General features: G+C 41.2%; 1 long non-coding RNA gene across 1 annotated transcript; it reads right to left on the reverse strand.

The window, feature by feature from the left end:
* Positions 1-1,426: 1,426 nt before the first annotated feature.
* LOC125728306 (uncharacterized) lies at positions 1,427-5,624 on the reverse strand. The gene is made up of 3 exons (XR_007389019.1): positions 5,512-5,624; positions 1,776-1,912; positions 1,427-1,579 (listed from the first exon to the last, which is right to left on the reverse strand). It is a non-coding gene; the product is annotated as an uncharacterized LOC125728306 (long non-coding RNA).
* Between the last annotated feature and the right edge of the window lie 2,998 nt (positions 5,625-8,622).

Here is an 8,622-nt window from a genome sequence, read left to right on the forward strand (position 1 = left end):
TCTGACGCATAAACTGCAAAAGGTTTCAGTTTGCCACAACAACAGATTTATGGTCAAGCCGAACATCCGAGCCATACCTCTCCCTGACGGTGCATTTCATTGACGAACACCGGCAACTGCAAAGCTTCTGTTCGCAAATATCCTACTTCCCAGAAGATCACACTGGCGATATCATTGCACAAGGACTGAAAGATGCGCTGGCATCATGGTCACTGCGAGAAGACAGCATGGTTTACACGACAACAGACATCGGGGCAAACATTATCACTGCCCTACGTAGGTACGGATTAGTAACCGGAAGACAGGAGTGTAACGAGTTCGCGTCACGAGATCTCGCGATATTACAGCATGACGAGATTTCTCGTCGGAGTGAAAAGTGGTCTAGTAAAGGTGCTGCAAATCAGCTGCTGTAAGCATGTCGGCGTCTGACAAAATTACCGCAGCAGACGGTCCAGACGCTTTGAAATCTTTTGCGCGGCAGCAGTTCGGCTACCCGACGAAATATGTAAACGCGAAAAGGCGACAGACAAAACACGAACCATCTGTAAGCATTGTAGGAAAATAATGCTGTACACAGCGGCTAACGCTACTACCGTGCAAAGCCATTTCCAGCACCATCATAGCTCATTACTTAAATCCACTGCACCGGTGAAGAAAACATAAAAAATGTATGTTTGTTATTTATGTTGTTTTATTTATATTCTATTTTATGTTCAGTTGAGTAGTCATACGAGAGAAGCCTGTCATTTGAGTTTGTGGTGAAATATTTATGGTGATAGATATTTGTTCTGTTCTTTACTGCATATAATGATGGTGATTGTTTAAAACATTTCACCATACATCTGCAGTATTTTGCATTTTTTGTCTTTCAAATTAATCAAATGAAAGGCTGGTTTCTAGTAATAATTTCCTCTTTGAAGTTTTCCTTAAAATATTGTTGAAATATAGTCTCGTCTCCTTCTCGTGAATCCAATATCGTGTCTCGCCTCGTCTCGTGAGCTGACTATATCGTTACACCCCTACTGAAAGAGGCTACCTTGTTTTGGGCATAGGCTTCATATTGCTATTGGTGAGTAATTTAGGGTTCCTCTATAAAATGCAGTGTATTTATCTTATTTATTATGACGTTTAAAAATACAAAAAGACCTGATAAGTAAAGCTGTAGATGACTAAAATATAATTATTTAATATATAAAATACATTACATTACACTATATATACTGTATATATATTATATATATAGAAACTCAAACTTGCAGTGCATAAACTTATCACTGAGTCATAAACAAGATGGGGGTCAAGACAGCACATGAGAGAGAGATTTATTGAACAAGAAAAAGCCATTCGTCGTCTTTTGACTGCAGACAAAAAGCACAGGCATCTTGTCCCAACATGGCAAGATGTTGAGGTGCTGGAAGCAGGAAGTAAAGCACTAGGCCCTCTTCTGGAGTTCACAGATGCTCTTTCAGGTGAGCAACTTGTTACAGTTTCTTACTTAAAACCTGTGCTGGCCTTGTTCAACTCTGATGTTCTGGTGCTGAAATCTGATGTCCTGGTGCTGAAGTCTGATGACACAGACCTGACCAAAAAGATCAAACAAACTATTCTAGAGTATTTGAACTCCAAATACACAGAGGACTGTGTGGACAAGCTATTGGGTTTGATTAAAAATCGCTTTAATAACGACGACAGGATTGAAGCCATTACGCCGGCAGCTGCGAGAGAACTTATGGCTGTGGGGACAGAGGAAGACAGCCCTACCCCAGGACCCTCACCTGCTTCAGCCACCCGATGGCTGCAGAAACTGGATCAGGTGATGATGCAAGGGAGGGAGCAAAAAGAAAAAATGTCTTTTGGCAGCTATTTCAAAAAGCACAGGAATTCAGGGAAGACGGGTATCTGCCCACTGCCACTGAAAAAGAGATCAAGAGCTACTTCATGATATCCGAGGTGGACAGTGGTCTCAATGCACATGTGTGTGTACATCCTGTAGGCCACTGTTCAATTATGTACTATAATGCAAACTGTAATAAGGTGACTGGTGAATTTAATGTTTTTGTTTTACCTCAAAGGCGGCATGGTGGTGCAGTGGTTAGCGCTGTTGCCTCACACCTCTGGGACCCGGGTTAAAGTCTCCGCCTGGGTCACATGTGTGTGGAGTTTGCATGTTCTCCCCATGTCGTCGTGGGGTTTCCTCCGGGTACTCCAGTTTCCCCCCACAGCCCAAAGACATGCTGAGGCTAATTGGAGTTACTAAATTGCCTGTAAGAGTGCATGTGTAAGTGAATGTTGTGTGAGTGTGCCCTGTGATGGGCTGGCCCCCCATCCTGGGTTGTTCCCTGCCTCATGCACATTGCTTCTGGGATAGGCTCTGGACCCCCCGCGACCCAGTAGGATAAGCGGTTTGGAAAATGGATGGATGTCTCCCCTTACTCTCCTTTGCTCAAGCTGAAAAGATTCAGCTCAGCTACCCTCTGCTTATAAGACCAGGAATCATTCTTATAACCCTGCATTGAACCCTTTCTAAGGCATCAATGTCCTTTTTAAGGTGGCCAAACCTGCATGCAATATTCTAGGTGAGATCTTACCAAGGCACTGTATAATCTTAGCATCACCTCCCTTGACTTAAAATCCACACAACTAGAGAGATAACCATGCATCCTATTGGCCTTTTTAATTGCTGGAAGCATCAACATATTTTACCAACTATTAATGGTGAAAGGCGGCACGATGGCACACAGCTGAACGGTTGGGGGGTTTGAATTCTGCTTCTGCTCTGCCTGTGTGAGTGTACTGTTAGTTTTAGTTAGGCAGATCAGGCAGTGTCGTAAACAGGTATTCAATTCTGCGCACACTTGGTAAAATGTACTATGTATACTTGACTGTACTTGTGTGCTCATGTACCTGTTTTACCTCATCTTCCATTGCTGAAGACCAGTTTGAAGACTAAAAACACAAGTACATGAGGACGGTAAATGTTGATCTTGCTCCACCCCAAACGTCAAGGATACATTGGATGCATCCTTGCCAAAGGAGAACAATCCCATTATTCATTGCGCCCCAATTTCGTTCTTGGAAGGCAAGTTAGCAGACCAGTCATGCCTAGATCACAAGTACAGTCTTTGCATTCCTGATACTGACTTTTGAACTTGTGCAGACCAGATCCTGCTTCTGGGTATGGAGTGGAGGTATGACTAATAGAAAGCGCAAGTCTGATGTCATTTTGTAGGTAGTTTGCTAACATTTTAGATCATATGTTTCCCTAGGCAAAAAGCCTAAGAGGAAAGTGAATGGGATTTCAGAAATTGGGCAAAAATAATATCAAAAGACCATAACATTTTCTTATATAACTCATTTGTTCGTGGTTGTATTTTGACAGTTTTTAATGTTTCTTGGAGAAATTAGCATGTTGCTACTGCTTTGCTAAATGAAGTGAATAATAGTACAACGCAGCAATTTCCTGACATCATTGAAAATGCAGATAGACTTTATTTTCTATTGTACATTGAAAAAGTATTATAAACATGAGTATATACATGTTTAGAAAAAGGTATAATACATCCATCCATTATCCTACTTGGTCGCGGGGGTCCAGAGCCTATCCCGGGAGCAATGGGCACAAGGCAGGGAACAACCCAGGATGGGGGGCCAGCCCATTACAGGGCACACTCACACACCATTCACGCACACATTCACACCTACGGGCAATTTAGCAACTCCAATTAGCCTCAGCATGTTTTTGGACTGTGGGGGGAAACTGGAGTACCCAGAGGAAACCCCACGACGACATGGGGAGAACATGCACAGACTCTGCACACATGTAACCCAGGTGGAGACTTGAATCTGGGTCCCAGAGGTGTGAGGCAACAGTGCTAACCACTGCACCACCATGCCACCCCATAACACATTATAGCCATGTGTATTATGCATTATGAATGCCGTATGAAGCTGTCATCTGTCTTTTTGTTTTCCAATGTGGTTTTGAAATGGAAAATGAAAAGAATGAATAATACACAGATTATGCACCGATTCAAAATACTCTGACCCTACAACAACTCAGAAGGGGCACAGCTCACTAACGGGAATCATCACAACCCACAAGAATAAGAGTCTTTATTGTCATATGGCAACAAAATTGACATAGAACTAATACAGTGTATGTGTAAATCTGTTACATTAGTGCAAAAGTTAATATTACATGTAAAATTATTTTCAGCAAATACAATCGAGAGCATTTTTAGCTTGTTAATGGGTGTATCCAAACCCATTTTGCTATTTCGACAGCAGAAACGTTTTGACTTTTTACCAGTGCAAGGCAAAAACGGGTTTTCCTAAATCTTAATTTTTCAGAGGTATGTTTAGGCGTAAAATGTAATGAACCAATGAGAATGAACCACCTCAGCTTTAGAAGGCAGCAGTGCATGAGCTACGGCGGATTGCTATTACAATGGTGTGTTTGCCTGCCAAGCCTGATCGGTTTTCATCTGTGAAAACAGACCTGCTCCTGCTGGAGCACATCATTTATGGGAGGACCACTGTTCCAGCTCAGCCTTCCAAGGTGAAACAGGCATGGGATGTAGCAGTGAGTATGTCCTCGTTTTCTGACATCAGCAGACCATCCGCTCAGTGCTGAAAGCGGTATGATGATGTCAGAAGACAGGGAAACCAGAAGCTCCCTGCTGAACCTGGTGTGTTTAAATATCCATGTGTTTGGCACGACTGAATGGTTTGGAGTCTGCAATCTCAGCAGCTGGATCCAGAGTCTCAGATCTCCAGAGTGCAGGGCAAACGTAATGGTCTGCTTATGTGTAAGGCTGCATTACATGTTCACCGACCCAGGACATCAGAACCATATTTTACTCTACAGGCAATAGCTGGGCTGTAAGTATTGACTAATACGTATTATTACAGCCCACTGTAAGAGGCCCGGTATTATCAAAAATCACTTGTCAACATTACAATTGACAGTAGTAAGATTTTTTCCTGCTTTAGCAGAATATGGGTTTACAAACATGCATAAGTGACAATTTGTGGGCTTATAAAAGTGCCTTTTTTTCGTGAAATTCTACTAAATCCTAAATTGTTCACTGACACGAAAACCTCATGAAGTGTTTTCATTGCTGATAAAACACCATTATCCTAATGTGCTCAAAAGGTTCTGCTTATTACAATCTGGGAAATCTCACTGATCACCAGCAAGATGTAATATCATGCACTATTGCTTTTTGTGCAGTGGGAGCTTTAACACAAGTACTCACCCTCTGGACAATTAAAAACATATTTAGCAAAAAACTGTCGTAAATGATTATACTAATATTTTATACTTTTATTGGGTTAATGTTTTAAAAAACACCAGGGGGTCATTTATCACACTGCAATTAGATTCAGGTCAAGAGATTAAAACACAGAAAGCACCTGGAAAATATTTATAGCACAGTGACAAGCAGCACCACTCATATAATCAGCCATAACCATCCAATGCATATTGATCATGAATAATCATGTACTTACATGTTGTCCCTGTGAAGAATGGAGGCACTTTTACAGTCTGCTGACTGCAGCCATTTGACAAGCAGGACATGAAGTCATACCAAAACAAAAAAAGGTGACATCTTACAGTCGTGTTCTACTTGCTCTCAAACATTTTTAGTTTTGATTCAGTTTGATAAAAAGCCAACATGTAAAGCTGTTCATCTTTATGGACAAGAAACAAGAATCCACTTTTGTCAATAGACCGACAGGTAACACTTAAAGCTTATAATTATAAAATTGATGCAAAATTATGGCGGAGGATAAGCGGTTTGGAAAATGGATGGATGGTTTAGGGCTCCTCATTTCCTGAAAAGTCTGCCTACATTCCCATACACACTCAAGTCATTTTAAAGTTCATTCAAGGTCTTCATTCACATAAACAGGGTTGTGGATGTGCCAATGCCACCCTGGTCCATAGAAAAACAATATGTGAAATATTTTCCCACCAGTCTGAAAACCGATGAAATTGTTGCTTCATGTCTGTCTGTCCTGGACCGAATTAGAGATCTTTCCTCTAAAATAAATAAATAAATAAATAAATATATAAAATTAAGGATCCTACAGACAGGAATCACTACAAAACAAGGTGTTGACATGCTGTCACTGGCCAACAGAATGCAAGATTATAGTTGGATAGTTTGGATGCTTCACTGCAATTCTGCTTATTTTGACTTTGAGCTGGTGCTAACATGGATATAAATGGTAAATGGACTGCATTCATATAGCGCTTTTCTACTCCTACAAGTACTCAAAGCGATATACATTGTATGCCTCACATTCACCCATTCATACATGCATTCATACACCGGTGGTGTTGGCTGCCATTCAAGGCGCCTACCTGCTCACTGGGAGCAATTTGGGGTTCAGTGTCTTGCTCAAGGACACTTTGATGGGGTCAGGAGGAACCAATATACTGGCATTAGTGCCTTGGTCACATTATTGTTCTGTATGTAAAGCTAGATGTTGTTTTCTGTCACATCTAAAGCCACAAGAGAATAAAAACAACACAAAGTGTGATGCTGTCTCAATACTTATAACTGTATCTGGCAGTAATCTGTGACAGTATAAAATGGAACAAACCCATATGGTGACTTATTATCTGTTCGTCACTAACCAGTGATGGTCCAGCAAGAGAATTCCTGTTAGGACAGAAATCATTTACACAAAGTATATATTGTTATACACAGACATACATACATACCCAGAATGATATAACAGTCAGCTTACACTGTGTGCAGCACTTTTAGTGCAGGACTGTTTCCTGCTCAGGTTCAAATGGCTGTAGTGAAATAAAGGTAAAATCTGTTAAAATGTATATATGTAATACAAATGCTATTAGCTCGTATGTGTAGCCCAATGAATGGGATGGCTGATGTAATTTATTATTCTATCTCCAGATAAATGCTGTTGGCTACTCTAAAACTTCATTTTTCATTCATTAAAGTGGTAAGTTTTTGATTCTCTGTGGACATTTTTTGGTTGATACACTTTACACATAACAAAAGTGTTTTAAATTGCACTCACCAGTGTATCAGTTAGATCAAACTCTGTGCGTTATTTGAAATGTCTGACACTTCTCCACCTGCAAAACACAACTGAAATTAGTATAGTATTACTATAGTCAGACAGCTGAACTTTTTAAACAATGCTAAACCTAGGAGAAAGTGAAGAAGGGAAAGCCACCCTGACACACGCCGATGGTAATAGTTGGTTTTTGGCTCAAGGTGGGACTTCATGGGAAAAAGGTCAACTGAAAAGTGTTAGGAAAAGTAGACTTTTTTAACATGAATCCCAGCTGGTGCAACACCAACATACCTGCACAGCACATTAAAATGACTTGGTACTTTTTACTTATTAGTACTTTATTAGTACTTAGTGCTTTACAGACTAGATCATCTTTCTCAGAGAGCTGAAACAGTTACTGGCTATGGAAAAAGCATGATTATTTACCCTCTTCAGAATCCTTCTTAGAGCAGATGAAAATAGTAATTCCTTGATATGGTTTGCCTATTTCTTGTATTCTGCTAGAATAACAGGTCTTTGTGTGCCAGGAATATTGATGACCTGAGATCCATCTGCATATAGAAGGATGAAGGGTCCCTCATTCAAGTCTTTCTTGAAGCCCCTCATTTCTTTCACAGCCTGATGAAGACCTTCAGCAGTGATGTCAGGGTCTGTTAAGTGTTACGTGCCATAAGAGGTTTGGATATGTCTACAGGACACCTCAGTCTTCTGCCCCAAACTCCACTCACCACTTGCTGCTACAGCCCGCCTCCCAGTTTCTGGCCACGCCCCTTCCACCCTCTGACCTCTGATCCTGGCCCTGTGTTCCGGTCCAGGATAAAGCCTGCTGATCACAGCCAGCTCGAGCTCTTGCTCAACATTTGTCTTTTGCTATTGCTGTGATGGTTTGCTGTTTCTGATTGACTTCTTGTGTATGACGGTTCTGATTGTTTGGTTTCTGGTTTTCTGCTTCGCCCATTTTTGTACCTTTGCCTTTGGTTTGTTTGTCTTCTGGTTTTGACCTCTTGCTCAGCTCCTGACTGCTCTCTTTGCCTCGCCTCTTCGGATATAAGGAGTGACTGCCTTTTTGTTTGTGCGTACGTGCTGTTTACTGTGGTTTTGGTTAGGGAGTTAGATTTAGTTGTTGTCATTTCCTTTCCTCTTGTTTTCATTACCTTTAGAGTTTGGGACGTGGTCGTTAGCCGTTTTGGTGGTTGTTTTGGCCTGGGTCACTCCCGAAGTTTGTTGCACCTCGTGTTTGTAAAAGTGTCTGTGAATAAATATAAAGAAATACAACAAAAGATCCCTTTGCTTCCCCTGTTCCCTTTTCCCATCCCTCGCTGGTCTCGTCTTCCCCTCTCCTTTCCCTTACCTTTCTGTCGGTCCTCAACCCTAGAAATCTTTTTTCTCGTTGTGGCTTTATATCACCTTTCCGAGCAGCCATCAAGCCAATATTTATCTGCAAATAAATAAAAATAATAAAGGCTTTCCACCTTAGAATGAGAGGGCTGAGATGATGATAGGATGTTGACAGCTAATCAACAGTAAAGTTTAGGGGTTAAATACTTTCACTGTCACTCTGAGACG

This window comes from Brienomyrus brachyistius, unplaced genomic scaffold (genome assembly GCF_023856365.1).
Source record: "Brienomyrus brachyistius isolate T26 unplaced genomic scaffold, BBRACH_0.4 scaffold220, whole genome shotgun sequence".
Lineage (NCBI taxonomy): Eukaryota > Metazoa > Chordata > Actinopteri > Osteoglossiformes > Mormyridae > Brienomyrus > Brienomyrus brachyistius.